Source organism: Henckelia pumila, chromosome 1 (assembly GCF_033568475.1).
Source record: "Henckelia pumila isolate YLH828 chromosome 1, ASM3356847v2, whole genome shotgun sequence".
NCBI lineage: Eukaryota > Viridiplantae > Streptophyta > Magnoliopsida > Lamiales > Gesneriaceae > Henckelia > Henckelia pumila.
In genome coordinates this window covers 113,006,890-113,023,034 of record NC_133120.1, presented here as the reverse complement: position 1 = coordinate 113,023,034, position 16,145 = coordinate 113,006,890, and the positions used below count along the sequence as shown (strand labels likewise).

The window sequence follows — 16,145 nt, the reverse complement described above, 5'->3', positions numbered from 1 at the left end:
GAAAGACCACTCGGTCAATCCAGAACTCACACTTGTTCAACTTGGCATACAACTGCTCATCCCGAAGAGTCTGTAGTACCAGCCGCAAGTGAGAAACATGCTCCTATGCATTACGCGAATAGACCAAGATGTCGTCAATGAAAACCACGACAAACTTATCCAAATACTCCTTGAAGACACGGTTCATCAAATCCATAAATATAGCCGGCACATTAGTCAACCCGAATGGCATCACTAGAAACTCGTAATGCCCATAGCGAGTACGGAATGCAGTCTTGGCTACGTCCTGATCTCGGACTCTCATCTGATGATACACAGATCTCAAGTCAATTTTGGAGTAGACGGAAGTACCCTGCAGCTGATCGAACAATTCATCAATATGAGGCAAAGAATAATTGTTCTTCATAGTGACTCAATTCAGCTGCCGATAGTCAATGCACAGCCGCATCGACCCATCCTTTTTCTTCATGAAAAGAACAGGAGCTCCCCAAGGGGATGCACTAGGACGAATGTTGTAGTAACCCACATCTCATTTTAAGTAATTACATGATTAATCAATGCTTAAAAATAAAATGTGAGAACGGAACGTCCGATGGTGGAACGGACGCAACGTTCGTCCAACGGACGCAACGTTCCCTTAGTTCCAGGCGGGCATGAGGTGGCTCGATGACTAAGCCACGAGTTTTGACAAGTGTCGGACATGCAGGAACGGAAGCAACGTTCCTTGAACGGACGCAACGTTCGTCCCCAGGAATTTTTCCTATAAATATCGGATTTTTGATTCAGAATTACATATCGAATTCCGAGTTTCCTTCTTCAGTTATATATAGTGTGTGAGTTATACACTTGAGGGCCCTATCGATAATAGTGAGATTATGGAATAACAAAGAAGTTGTTATAGTCATCCAGAGTCAGCGACATCAAAGGGCTTACTACGGACGAAGGTATGGTCCGGGAATCTATTTAAGATTTGGGAGTACTTATTAGCTTAGTTAAGGCTTATAGAACTTGTGTAGTGATACGGTGAACTTTTGAATATAGGCTTTGAACCTAGGATCCTACTATAATTGAACTAGCCTAGAGGTACGTACACATTGACTGAGATTGCCAGCGAGTATACATGTTTATATGTTGCATTTATTTGGCATTATTATATGGCATGAGATATGATTTACCGCTTTCTTTATTCATATGTCATGTGCATATACACGTTGAGCCTATACCTTATTATACCTAACAATAGAGCCGCTCAGCTCTATATTCGTTAGTCTGTCACTGAGAGTACCGCGACGGCGGGGGCATTTATGTCTGACTAATCTAGTGTACTAGACGAGTGTGGTTGCACCCAGAGGTTGATCCGTGCGGTGGCAGCACTCATGTGGCGCCTGTACTGAGCATGACTTTTTAGATGACCCTTTACCAGTCATCATATTGCATGCATCATATATATACGTGTACTCATGTTTTATGTACTGGGCATTAGCGCTCACGTCCTAGTTGTTATCTTGGACACCCTATTCCATGGGTCAGGTCGCAGGATGGACGGAGCTGGTGGTTCAAGGCAGGATTAGGGAGCAGGCCTTGAGGAGTTTTTTTTTATACAACAGGATTCGATATAGCTGTATAATGTTTATCTTTTAGTATTTCGATTTGGTTGTATCACTACAGATTTAAGCCTGGATTTGATATTCTAAGCTGATATGTAAATTATGGTTATGTTTCCGCACGTGTTTTTACTCTGTTAAGCGTTATTGCTTTATTAAGTTTAATGCATGCTATTAGTTGTCAGTTAGTAGGTGATTCCATGCAGGGTCACTAAAAATGTACCCCTTGTCCAAAAGATCCTGTAACTGATTTTTCAACTCTCGCATCTCTGACGGAGCCAAACGATACGACGCTCGAGAGATAGGAGAAGTACCAGACATCAACTCTATGTCAAACTCAACTTCTATAACAGAAGGAAAACCCAAAATCTCATCTGAAAATACATCTGGGAATTCATCCACAACAGGAATGCTCTCTAACCCAATGCTCTCAGCGAACAAATCAACTGCATAGATAAGATAGCCTTCCCCGCCAGACTCCAGAGCTCGACAGGCTCTCAAAGCAGATACTAAAGGCATCGGGGGTCGCGCTCTCTCACCATAGAAAAACCAGCTATCACTTTCCTCTGGATGAAAGCGTACTAATCTCTGATAGCAGTCCACTGAAGCTCGATAGGTAGTCAGCATTTCTATCCCCAAAATGCAATCAAAATCATCCATCGAAAGGACCATGAGATTCGCTAACAGAATGTTCCCTTCGAACTCTAAAGGGAAACCCATCACTAGACGCTTAGCCAAAGCAGATTGGCCAGTCGGAGTAGAAACAGACATCACTATGTCTAGTGCAATGCATGGTAACTTATGCCTCTTAACAAAACGTGCAGAAATGAAGGAATGAGATGCACCAGTGTCAATAAGTACAAGAGCAGGTATACCATAAAGCAAAAATGTACCTGCAATGACTTTCCCATTCGCCTCCACTGCCTGATCATGTCTCATGGCAAACACATGGCCAGAAGCTCGTGGCCTCAAATGAGAACTCCCAGCAGACTGTCCCTACGACCTCTGCTGTATGGTGGCCTAAGAACCAGATCCCGAACCAGTACCAGAACCGCCTCCCCTAAATGCTGGGCAATCCTTCCGGAGATGACCAACCTCTCCACAACGGAAACAAGCTCCAGAAGCCCTACGGCACTTGTCTGACGGATGGTTCTTCCCACAGTGATCACACTTGTCCTTCTTCCCAAAATGGACAACACCACCAGAACCAGAGGAAGAAGTAGATCCGAACTTCTTGAAGGACTGGGCACGGGGGGCCAAAGAACTTGCAGGCCTCGACTGAGAGAAGATCTATTCCATCGAATGCTGTCCTCCGCCTGGTGACAATGGCTCACCAAACCCTCGTAGGACATGACATCAGCAACCGCCACACGGTCATGGATCTCAGGGTTAAGGCCCTGAAGGAACAAGTTGTACTTCATCTCGGAGCTGTCAGCAATCTCCGGGCAATAGGCTAACATATCGAAGAATCTCTGCTGATACTCCTCGATAGACAAGCTCCCTCCCGTAAGCTCAGTAACTCACCTGCCTTCGTTTGACGGAGTGCGAGATGAAAATGCAGCTTCTGAAAAGCTGTGCGGAACTCGGCCCACGTGGCCACTCCACGCGCTGCAATAAAGGGTGCAGAAGTAAACCTCCACCACCTACGGGCTCGCCCATCCAGAAGATAACCCAGTGTCTCCATATTTTGTTCCTCGGTACAGTGAAGCGTCCGGAAAGTCGTCTCCATGCGGTCTAACCAGTTCTCCGCCTCTTCCGGAGACTCGCCTCCAACCAGGGTCTTAGGACTCATTTGCAAGAATCGACGAACACTGAAACGGTCCTCATCACGACGACGATGATGGCGTTCCCGATGACGCTCCCGGTCGTCATCACCCCAACGTCCACCAATACTACCGTGAGAACTCTGGTAATCCCGATCTGCCATCTACAAAAATTATCTCGTGGTTATCTTATGCAGAATCTAAATCCCAAGAATAATTTGCATGCTCTGATACGATAAATGTAGGGACCCTTACTCGGATCACCTACTAAACAGAACTTAGGCATGCAATTAACTTAATAAAAATAGATATCAGAATTAAACTGTGGAAACCATAAACCAAAGTACAATTCCAATAAAAGGAATCTATAAATACCCAAATATTATACAACCAGATCGAACAGTGTATAAATCCAATATAATAGAATAAAAACCTAGACAAAGCTCCAGCTGGCCAACCACTGCCTAGCCCTTCTTGGATCCACCCGCCTCATCCAATCGCAAACCTGCCCCATGGAATAGGGTATCCAGAAACACAGAGTACGAGACGTGAGCATAAAACGCTCAACACGAGAGTATGAGTATACATGAATGCAAGTGAACAGCCTACTGACTAGAGGTCAAGAATCAGATACAAAGACAGACCGGGCCTTGGTATGTAGCACGCTGTGTCGTCGCTTCAGGAGGTGGCTCACATACCGAGTACATGTGGATACGTCAGACCCAAATCGATGGAAGTCCATCTACTAACAGGATAGGGTACAACCCTACTAACAGACATCTCGAAGGAGATAACAGCAAGATGCAAATGTATGCAACATAAAATCATGGCATATAAATCATGCAGTGACATAATACATGCATACTCAGTCAGGATATCTCGAACAGTACTTTCGTACCTCAAATACTAGGCAAATGCTATCAGCTCTAGGTCCACGCCTAAAATCCGCACTACACTGCCAAATGATACTAATATCATTATAGTTGTAGTGCCTGGAATTTTCACGATTTAAATATTCATGCCTAAATTAATTTTCAGTATTTATATTTATATTTTAATGCCTTGAATTTAATTGCTTATCCTTTTCTTTAAATTTAGAGTTGCTCAATTTGTTAAGTTATTTATTTAAAATGCTTGAGTAAGAGGTTCTCAGTTCCGGCAAGTGGCGATGGTGGATTCGGCGGTATATTCCCAAGGCCTTAATTTTTAAAGAATTTTAGATAAGAAAAATGGAGATTTGACCGAGAGTTGACTTTTTGAGTTTCCGGGTGTTAAAGACCGCTTTTATTACTATTCTTGAGAATTATTTTTTTTTAAACATTTCAAAATTTAAAATTTTTTTAGACCCAGATTAGAAAGATTTAAATGTTTAAATACCTTGACTTTAGGTTTTAAGCTTAAGTGTTTTAAAGGCACAAAAGATTTGAGGTAAAGTTGAATAGCTAGTGTAGCACTTTTATAAATGTGCTAGAACTTTTAATTACATACACACACCCATATACACACACTTAAACATTTAAAATAAAACACAAACACAAATTTTAAAACCCTAGGCCCCAACCTCACGCCTCATTCTTCTCTTCTCCCTTTCCCTCCCATCGGCTCACCCCCATTCTTGAACCTCCTACCATCGTTCCACCGCCGAAAAGTCACCTTGGAAGGTCCTAGCTAGTTGAGAGGCCGAGTTCCAGCCCCTACTCCCCTCTCATTTCGATTTTTTCTATGTAACTTTGGACAAGGCAAGTGATTGGCATTTCTTTGGGCATTCAAGTGGGCTAAGTAGACTTCCTTTCTTGTTCCTTGTTAAATTTTCTAATGTTCATATTTTTCAACAAGATGATAGCCTATTTTCGAAAAAAAGGATATATGTTTTGAGTTAGATGATTACATGGTGATTGTGATTGGAAAGTTGAAGTTTATGGGTTTCATATGTTAAATTTCGAATTTCCAGAAATTGTATGCTCTAAATTTCGAATTTTACATGGTGTAAGGGCTGAAATTGATGTGAGTTAAACCATTTTAATGATGTGCATTGAGCATGATTAAATGTTTATGAGGTTGTTGCATTTTGGAGCATGATTGAGTAAATTTTAAATTGTGGTGTTGATGTGTGTTGGAGGGCTGCCAAGGTAGTTTGTATAAAGTCCTAAGAGAGTGTTTTTGGTGTGTATGGTGGTTTGGATGGGTGGTAGAGGCAAGGATATATGTATTGAGGTGTTTGCACAAGGTAGTTGGGTGTTTGAGTGAGCTTGGTTGTGCAGGGCAGCTGTGGTTTCGGGGCAGGGCAGTTTCTGTCCGACACCTGGGCAGGTCATGGGATGGTCCATGATCTAGTTCAGGATGTTGTGGTCGTGTCGGTATAAAATGGGCTCGTTTCGGATAATTATTCATTAAGTTATGAATTTTTGAAGTTAGAGTGTCGGTGCAAAATTTTTGAGGCAAAAGTGGGCTGTCCGATTTTTGGTTTGTGGTCTTTTGATTAAGCTTTCAAACGGAGTTGAAACCTGGTCATATGGTTAGTTTGAAGTGTTTTGAGAGTGTTGTTTCATGCGGAGTCGGTTTTGGTTAGGGGGTTATAGAGTTGAGAGATTTTTGGTGATATTGCTCGGGTAGTGACCTTGAATGTGAGATATAGAGTGAAAGATTGGGATAGCACTTTGGGGTAGCCCCTCACTCACCCATTACCCACCTTATTTTGTTGAGCAGTCATGCACGTAAAGGCTTTCACGTGTGTCTTTTGAGGGCTTGGCCTTGGTCGAGCAAAGAGGTTATAAAGAAAAGCATTATTTTTAATGCATACTAAGTAATTTGAGTCGGAGTCAAAGAAAAGTAAAGGAAAATGTTTTTATTATGAACGAAGTGATTTGATTGTGTCGGGATCGGGTATTGAGGGGTGGGGGATGCCTCACTCCCTTGCCTAAATAGATAGGTAGATCGAGACCGGGAGACATCTTGGGATCACTACCAAATTAGATGGGTAGAGTGAGATCGGGAGAAATCTCGGGATCCCTACCAAATGACAATTAAAGGGGTAAGTCGCGTCGGGAGAAATCTTGACATCTTGCCGGCATAGTGCACTGCAGCCATTGATCGATCAAAACAGAGGGTCACAATTCAAGGAGCTAAGTTTAAGTTAAAAATGAAAGTTTCAGATTTTAGACTGTTTTGACTCGTCTTAATTTATTTAGTTTACAGCAAAGGTTGATGGACAGTTAAGAAAGGAAAGATTTTAAAGTTTCATTGCGTGAGTTCATTGTTGGAGTTGTCTTATTTCTCATGCATCATTAACATGTTTAGTTACCTTTCAAAAGTATAGTATGTACTGTATTTTGTGTATGACTGCCTGTATATTTTTAACCCTTGCTATTATACTGCCTTTTCTTGCTGAGTCATTAGACTCACTACGCTTGCTTGTTTGCCAGGTGAGGATGAGATCGTAGGGACCGAGGGGCAGGACCTTTGAGACGAGGCACTCCGGTGGTGCAAGGCCCTATGACCGTCGCTGTTTTTCATGTTTTCGCACTAAGTCTTTGATTGTAATAAAGAAGTTTAAACATGTTTACATTTGAGTAATTAGCCAGGATGTGTTTTCCCAGTGCTTGATTGTTATGTTTTGAAGTTGTTATGGTTATATTTGGCAAGCGGGTGGTGGTTGTTTTTCCTTTCTGCACCTATGTTTATTGCAGTAGATGTTTACCGTTTCCTTTATCTTTGGTTTTAAATTGCTGTCTGTGACAGTGTAGCTTGTCTATTTACAGACAAGTCATGACAAAATTTTTGAAAGTCCGCATTTTTTTCTTTTATTGTTTAAGTAAGTTTAGTAGTTAGGGTCGTGTCAATAGTGCTCTAAAATCCTTAACTAAGCTAAAACATACTCCTAAATATTTTTAGGAAGCAAAAGCTATACCTTCATCCGTCGTTATCCCTTTGCTGTTGAATGCCTCAAAACTAGGCCACAGCTTCGCTACAACGCCTGGACTGCTATGCCACTTCTGGATTCCCAACGGGACGTCTAGAATGCCCTAGATCTGAGCTAGAAGACTGAAAAAACGAGAGAGAAAAGGTGATTGGTGCGTCTAAATCTGAATCTCGTTCCTCCTATTTATAGACGGAGTTCGGACCGTCCGAACTGGACTTCGGAGCGTCCGAATTGGACTTCGGATCATCCGAACCCAATAATACGTCATTGCTTATGTCAGCAAAATGACGTCATCCATGACGACTGTCGGCAGAACATTCGGAGCGTCCGAACCCTCTTCGAACCGTCCAAACCTTGACTTCGGACCGTCCGAACCCTTACTTCGGAGCCTCCAAAATTGACGACCCTCAAACCATTTTCAAGTATTCTGAATCCAATTTCGGACTCTGTTAACTCATTAAAAGTTCCCTTAAACACGTTTACTCTTAACTAATAGAATTAAAGAATTGATTAACACTTAATCACTGATTTCGGGTACGGGGTACTACACATTGGTTATGCTGATGCTGGATATTTATCTGATCCACATAAGGCACGTTCTCAAACCAGATATGTATTTAATCGTGGAGGCACCGCAATTTCTTGGCGTTCACAGAAACAAACACTCGTAACAACTTTATCAAATCACGCTGAGATTATTGCGCTACATGAAGAAAGCCGTGAATGTGTTTGGCTAAAATCAATGACACAACATATCCAAACTTCTTGTGGATTATCTGTAGACAAGAAGCATGTGACGCTATATGAAGATAATGTTGCATGTATTGCTCAAATGAAAGAAGGATACATCAAAAGTGACAGAACCAAACATATACCCCCAAAATTCTTTGCCTACACTCAAGAGTTTGAGAAGAATAAAGATATTAATATCTGTTACATTCAATCAAGTGAGAACTCATCAGATCTCTTCACAAAGGCACTTCCTACGTCAATATTCAGAAAGCATATATATAATATTAGGATGCGCAATCTACGGAATATGTGAAGAATCACTCATGTTAATATGAGGGAGAGTTTACGTGTCTGCACTCTTTTTTCCTTACTATGGTTTTTATCTCACTGAATTTTTCTTGGTAAGATTTTTAATGAGGCAGCATAAAACACGTAATAAAGACAATCATCGTATGACGATCATCATCCCAAGGAGGAGTGTTAAAAATATATTATATTATATTTGAGTTGAATATTAAGAATTGAGTTGTATTATTTTGAAAATTAGTGTGTGATGATGTAGATGATGATGAATTAATTTTTGAACTAATATCCAATTAAGATCTATAAATAGGTCTCTTCATTTGTGTAAAAAATCACAATTTGAGAGAAGAAATTTTAAAGTGTGGAGTTTGAGAATATTTTGAGTTTTTGAGTTTTTATAAATTTTTACTTTTTCACAACAAATAATAATTTATAGAAATTCACTTTATTAGTTAATTAAAAGCGACGCTTAAACTTTATGTAGTAAATATATATATATATATATATATATATATATATTAAAGGATTATAAACGGAGATTAATTAAATTAACTTACATTTAATTAAATTAAAAAAAATAAAGTACGAGAGATTTACTTTCTATTTTTTGACATATATAATCCCAATCAATGAAATTGATACTGTAATTGGGGTTCTTAATTAACTTCTTATCAAGCAGGGCAGATCCTCAATGCAAGAAAGTAGGCGGTAATCTACTTTTCTCATAAAAGTCAAAAGAAGATGGAGAGTTTATGGTAATAATATCATGGAATATCATTGGACATCATTACTCTTGTTATTTGAGTCAAAGAAACCAAGAAATTAAATTAATGTTAGGATTCATGTAACGATATAATTAAATAAAGATTCATTTACCGATAATATTCTACAGATACATAAATAAAACCTATTATTATTATTATCGTCATCATCATCATCATTCATCTTAATCCAGAATTTCTTCATCTAGTCTAGCTACAAACTAAACATGGCTGCTGCAACAAATAAGGAGTTTCAATTCTCTTTGAAAGTCATGATGATCAAAGGAAGGAATAAAGTTTTGTACGCTGAAGTAGGTAGCGATTTTGCGGATGTTTTATTGAGTTTCCTTACATTACCACTGGGAACAATAGTACGACTCCTCATCGAACATTATGGAGACGATGCACCAATAAATATTGGAAGTTTGAACTCTTTGTATGCGGGTTTACTGAATTTGGATAAGAGTCATTTCTGGACAGAGGCCGGCAAATCGATGTTGCTCAATCCAAGAAATTCATCGGCAAATGAATGTCGGAGACTAAAACTCCAGATTGATGATACCCCACCCATCCAGTACTTGGGCTGTAAGAATTGGACGTGTGTGAGCATGTATTATGACGATATGCATGCAGCATACAGTCATGTCATAAAATATACACATAAAATCATGCAAGCACATAATACATGCATACTCAGTCAAGATATCTCGAACAGTACTTTCGTATCTCAACTACTAGGCAAGCTCTACCAGCTCTAGGTCCACGCCTATAGTCCGCACTACACTGCGAAATGATACTACTATCATTATATTACTCCAAAAGCCTTAACTAAGCTATTGTATACTCCTAAATATTTTTAGGAAGCAAAGGCTATACCTGCGTCCGTCGTCAGCCATTTGCTGTCGATGCCCCCAGAACTTGGGAACAACTCCGCTGCGACTCCAGAACACCTCACTGACCCCCAGGCCAAGCCTAGGAAGGTTAGAACCACTAAAATAAGCTGAGAAGGGAAAAGAACTTGAGGAATTGGCAATGAAAAGTGAAGCCTCGACCCTATATTTATAGGACACAATCGGAACCTCCGATGCAGCATCGGAGCTTCCATTCTTGCTTATCCGCCACATGGCAAAATCTCGATGGCTGGCCGCGGATAAGGGAGATCGGAACTTCCATTCCAGATCGGAGCTTCCGTTGTCTCGTACGTCATGGCTGAAGTAATCTCATTGGAGCTTCCATTGCACACCGGAGCTTCCGATCACCATCGGAGCTTTCGTTCCCTACAACGGAGCTCTCGTTCTGATCATGACCCAAAATCTTATTTTGCGTTGATTAATCACTTAATCACCAATTCTGGGTACGGGCTACTACATTCTCTTCCACTTAAGATATTTCGTCCTCAAAATCAGATCTTAAGTACCAAAACAAAATAACATGCAACATTCTTTATTCAGATTAAACATTATACAACTGAATACAACACTGAAATAAAATCAAAATAACCCAGGATGTTCTGAACGCATCCTGCTCTCGAGCTCCCAAGTGGCTTCTTCAATTCCTCGGCATTGCCACTAAACTAGAACCAAAAGGATAACTTTATTCCATTACACTTTATCCTTATGATCCAGGATACGAATCGGTCTCTCTACATAAGTCAAATCAGTATCCACCTGAACTTCAGACGGCTGCAGAATATGAGAATGGTCTGCCACATACCGTCGCAAGAGAGATACGTGAAACACGTCATGGATACTGGACAAATACAGTGGCAAGGCTAACCGATAATCTAAATCACCAATGCTCTCCAAGATCTCAAACGGACCAATGTGTCTGGGAGACTGCTTACCCTCGAGACAAAATCTGAGAATCCTGCAGAAAGGTAAAACTCTCAAAAATACTTTCTTCCCAACATCGAACTGCAGAGGTCTACGCTTGGTATTAGCATAGCTGGCCTAACGATCATGTGCAGTCTTAATCCGTTTCTTGATCAGATCAACAATATTTGCGGCCTGAACCAAAATCCATAGCACACGCCCGAAGCATATCCTCTAAGGTACGGATAGTGCGCTCTGTCTGTCCATCAGTCTTTGGGTGATAGACAGTACTCAAACTAAGATTAGTGTCCATCGCATGCTGAACACTCCCCCAGAACCTAGAAGTAAACCTGGGGTCTCGATCGCTGACAATGCTCACCGGTACTCCATAACAATCTCCTGAATGTACAACCGAGCCATACGATCAACAGTGTACTCTTGACTATAAAGAATGAAATGCCCTGACTTGGTAAGTCCGTCCACCACAACCCTGATAGCATCATAATTCCTCAAAGATACCCGCAAATGGGTCACAAAATCCATCGTGATAAGATCTCATTTCCACTCAGGAATAGGCAGACTATGAAGCAAGCCTCCGGGTCGTCGGTGCTCTGCCTTGACCTGCTGACAAACCAAACATCTCAAAACATACTGATACACGCTGCGTTTCATCCCTTTCCACCATAACCGAGTACGCAGATCTTTGTACATCTTGTTGCTCCCTGGATGAATACTCAACTTAGTGCAATGTGCTTAAGACAAAATCTCCCCCCGTAGATCCTCATCCTCCGGAATCACAAGCCAACCCAACAAGCACAGAAAACCGTTTGACTGATAGTGAAATCCAGACGTACTACCCTCATTGGCTAAACAAGCCAAACACTGGGTCACTGGGTCTTCGGATCAGACATCTGAGCATCCCGAATCCACGAATACAAAGCTGGCTCAGATAATATTGCAAACATCTGAATACCCTGCATATCCTTCTTGTGCTTAAAGGTATACCCGAAAAAACAACAATCCTCGATCTCACGAGACATCGAACAAGTCTGAAGTGCGGATAATCGCACCTTGCGACTTAAAGCATCAGCAGTGAGATTAGCAGCCCCCGGATGATACTTAATCTCACAGTCATAATCCTTCATTAAATCCATCCAACGTCTCTGTCTCATGTTCAATTCTGCCTGGGTGAACAAATAATTGAGACTCTTGTGGTCTGTGAAGATCTCAAATCTCTCGCCATAGAGATAATGACGCTAGATCTTCAAATCAAACACAATAGCTGCCAACTCCAAATCATGCACTGGATATCTATCCTCGTGAACCTTCAGCTGTCTAGAAGCTTACGCGATCACATGTCCATTCTAAGTCAGAACACACCCTAGCCCTTGAAGAGAAGCATCGGTGTATACCACATACCCTCCAGATCCTGACGGTAATTTCAACACAGGCGCAGAAGTCAACTGTCGTCGAAATTCACAAAAGCTCTCCTCACACTCTGAGGACCACTCGAAATCAACACCCTTGCGAGTGAGCTGAGTCATAGGTCGAACTAGCTGAGAGAAATTTGCAATGAAGCGACGATAATATCCTACTAGACCTAGAAAACTGCGGATCTCAGTAACCGTCGTCGGACGCGACCAGTTCAACACAACCTCAATCTTACTCGGATCAACAAAAATCCTTTCCCTGGATATATGATGTGGCCAAGAAAGACCACTTGATCCATCCAGAACTCACACTTACTCAATTTGGCGTGCAGCTGCTCATTCCGAAGAGTCTGTAGCACCAATCGCAGATGAGAAACATGCTCGTCAACATCACGCGAATAGACCAGAATGTCATCAATGAAAACCACGACAAACTTATCCAAAAACTCCCTGAAGAAACGGTTCATCAGATCCATAAATATAGCCGATGCATTAGTCAATCCAAACGGCATCACTAGAAACTCGTAATGCCCATAACGAGTATGGCATGCAGTCTTGGTTACATCTTGATTTCGAACCCTCATTTGGTGATAACTAGATCTCAAGTCAATCTTGGAGTAAACCGAAGTACCCTACAACTGATCAAACATATCATCAATACGAGGCAAAGGATACTTGTTTTTCACAGTAACTCGGTTCAACTGACGATAGTCAATGCACAGCCACATCAACCCATCCTTCTTTTTCACAAAGAAAACAGGAGCTCCCCCAGGAGATACACTAGGACGAATGTATCCCTTATCCAAAAGATCCTATAACTAATTCTTCAATTCACGCATCTCTGATGGAGCCAAACGATATGGTGCTCGAGAAATATGCGAAGTACCCGACATCAACTTTATGCCAAACTTGACTTCCCTAACAGGCGGAAAACCAGGAATCTCATCAGGAAATACATCTAGGAATTCATTCGCAACTGGAATACTCTCAATACCAACACTCTCAGCGGACGAATCAACTGCATAGATGAGGTAGCCTTCCCCGCCAAACTCTAGAGCTCGATAGGCTCTCAAAACTGACACCAACGGCATCGGAGGTCGCGCTCCCTCACCATAGAAAAACCAGTTATCACCCTCAACCGGATGAAAGCGTACCAACCTCTGATAGCAGTCTACTGAAGCTCTGTAGGTAGTCAATACATCGATCCCCATAATACAATCAAAATCCTCCATCGCAAGAAGCATGAGATTCGATATCAGAATGTTCCCTTCAAACTCTAAAGGGCAACCCATCACTAGACATTTAGCCAATGCAGATTGGCCCTTCGGAGTAGAAAAAGAAATTACTACGTCTAGTGCAATTCATGACAACTTATGCTTCTTAACAAAACGTGCAGAAATGAAAGAATGAGATGCACCAGTGTCAATGAGTACAAAATCAGGCATGCCATATAACAGAAATGTACATGCGATGGCCCTCTCATTCTCCTCCACTGCCTGATCATGCTTTAAGGCAAAAACCTAACTAGATGTCTGCAGCTTCAGATGAGAACTCCCACCAGACTGTCCCTACGATCTCTGCTGAACGGTAGTATGAGAACCCGATCCTGAACCAGAACCAGAGCCACCTCCTCCAGCAATTGGACAATCCCTTCAAAGATGACCAACATCTACACATTGAAAGAACGCTCCAGAATGGTCGCACTTCTCCTTCTTCCCAAAACAGGTGACGCCACCAGAACTAGAGGAAGGAGAGGATCCAGACTTCTTAAAATACTGAGCACGGGGACCCAAAGAACTCGCAGGCCTAGACTGAGAGAAAGACCTGTTACACTGAATGATATCCTGCGCCAGGTGACATCGGCTCACCAACCCCTCATAAGTCATGTCATCACCAACCGCCACCCGGTCATGAATCTCTGGGTTAAGGCCTTGAAAAAACAGATTATACTTCATCTTTGAGCTCTCAGCAATCTCAGGGCAATAGACAATAAGTTGAAGAACTTCTGCTGGTACTCGTCAATCGACATAGCTCCCTGACATAGACTCAACAACTCACTCGCCTTTGTCTGACGAAGTGCAGGAGGAAAATACAACTTCTGAAAAGCTGTGCTGAACTCAGCCCAAGTAGCAACTCCTCTCGCAGCAATGAACGGTGCAAAAGTGGACCTCCACCACTTACGGGCTTGCCCCTCCAAGAGATAACCAAGCGTATCCATATTCTGCTCCTCGGTACAGCGGTATGTCTGAAAACAACTCTCCATGCGATCTAACCAGTTCTCAGCGTCCTCAGGAGTCTCTCCTCCAACCAAGGACTTAGGACCCATCTGCATGAATCGATGCATACTGAAACGACGATAATCATCACGATGATGATGATGGCGCTCCCGACTACAATCACGATCGTCATCTCCCCAGCGTCCACCTTCACTACCATGGCTACTCTGGTCATCGTATTTTTCCATCAACAAAATTTACCTCATGGTTATCTTATGCAGAATCTAAATCCCAAGATTACTATGCATTCTCTGATACCATAAATGTAGTGACCCTTACCTAGATCACCTACTAAACAGAGACTTAAGCATGCAATTAAATTAATGAAAATAGTAAGCCAGAATAAACTGCGGAAGCAATAAACATTATACTATCCCAAAGAAAGGAATCTGTAAATACCCAAATAGTTATACAACCAAATCGAACAGTATAATCTCAAATACATCAATAAATAACCCTAGGCAAAACACCTAGCCGGCCATCCACTGCCTAGTCCCTTCTGGATCCTCCCGCCTCATTCAACCGCAAACCTGCCCCACGGAATAGGGTGTCCAGATACACAAAGTATGGGAAATGAAAATAAATTGCTCAGCATGAGAGTATGAGCATACTGTATAAATGCATGAATGCAAGAGTACCGCCTACTGAAACTAGAGGCAAAGAAACAGATTACAAAGACAAACCGGGCCCTAGTATATAGCACGTTGTGCCGTCGCTTCAGGAAGTGGCTCCCATACCAAAATACCAGTGGATACTCCGGACCCAATCGATGGAAGTCCATCCACTAACAGGATAGGGTAAAACCCTATGATATTCCCAAATATAGCTCAAAATGTAATATGCATGCATCATTCTGTCATGTCATAAAATATTCACATAAAATCATGCAAGCACATAATACATGCATACTCAGTCAGGATATCTCGAACAATACTTTCGTACCTCAACTACTATGCAAGCTCTACCAGCTCTAGGTCCACGCCTATAGTCTGTACTACACTGCGAAATGATACTACTATCATTATATTACTCCAAAAGCCTTAACTAAGTAATTGCATACTCCTAAATATTTTTAGGAAGCAAAGGTTATATCTGCGTCCGTCATCGTCCCTTTGTTGTCGATGCCCCCAGAACTTGGACACAGCTTCGTTGAGACTCCAGAACGCCTCACTGACCCCCGAGCCAAGCCTAGGAAGGCTAGAACCACTAAAATAAGCTAAGAAAGGAAAAAAAACTTGAGGAATTGGCAATGAAAAGTGAAGCCTCGGCCCTATATTTATAGGACACAATCGGAACCTCCGATGCAGCATCGGAGCTTCCATTCTTGCTTATCTGCCACATGGAAAAATCTTGTTGGCTTGCCGCGGATAGGGGAGATTGGAACCTCTGTTCCAAATTGGAGCTTCCTTTTTCTTGTACGTTATGGCTGACGTAATCTCATCGGAGCTTCCGTTGCACACCAGAGCTTCCGATCACCATCGGAGCTTCTGTTCCCTACAATGAGCTTCCATTCTGATCATGACCAAAACTCTTATTTTGCGTTGAT

At 41.8% G+C, this 16,145-nt stretch overlaps 1 long non-coding RNA gene across 1 annotated transcript; it reads left to right on the top strand.

Annotated features, from left to right (window-relative positions):
* The first annotated feature begins 4,928 nt into the window (after positions 1-4,928).
* LOC140876312 (uncharacterized) lies at positions 4,929-7,008 on the top strand. Its single transcript, XR_012148742.1, has 2 exons — positions 4,929-5,106; positions 6,790-7,008. It is a non-coding gene; the product is annotated as an uncharacterized lncRNA (long non-coding RNA).
* Positions 7,009-16,145: the final 9,137 nt, after the last annotated feature.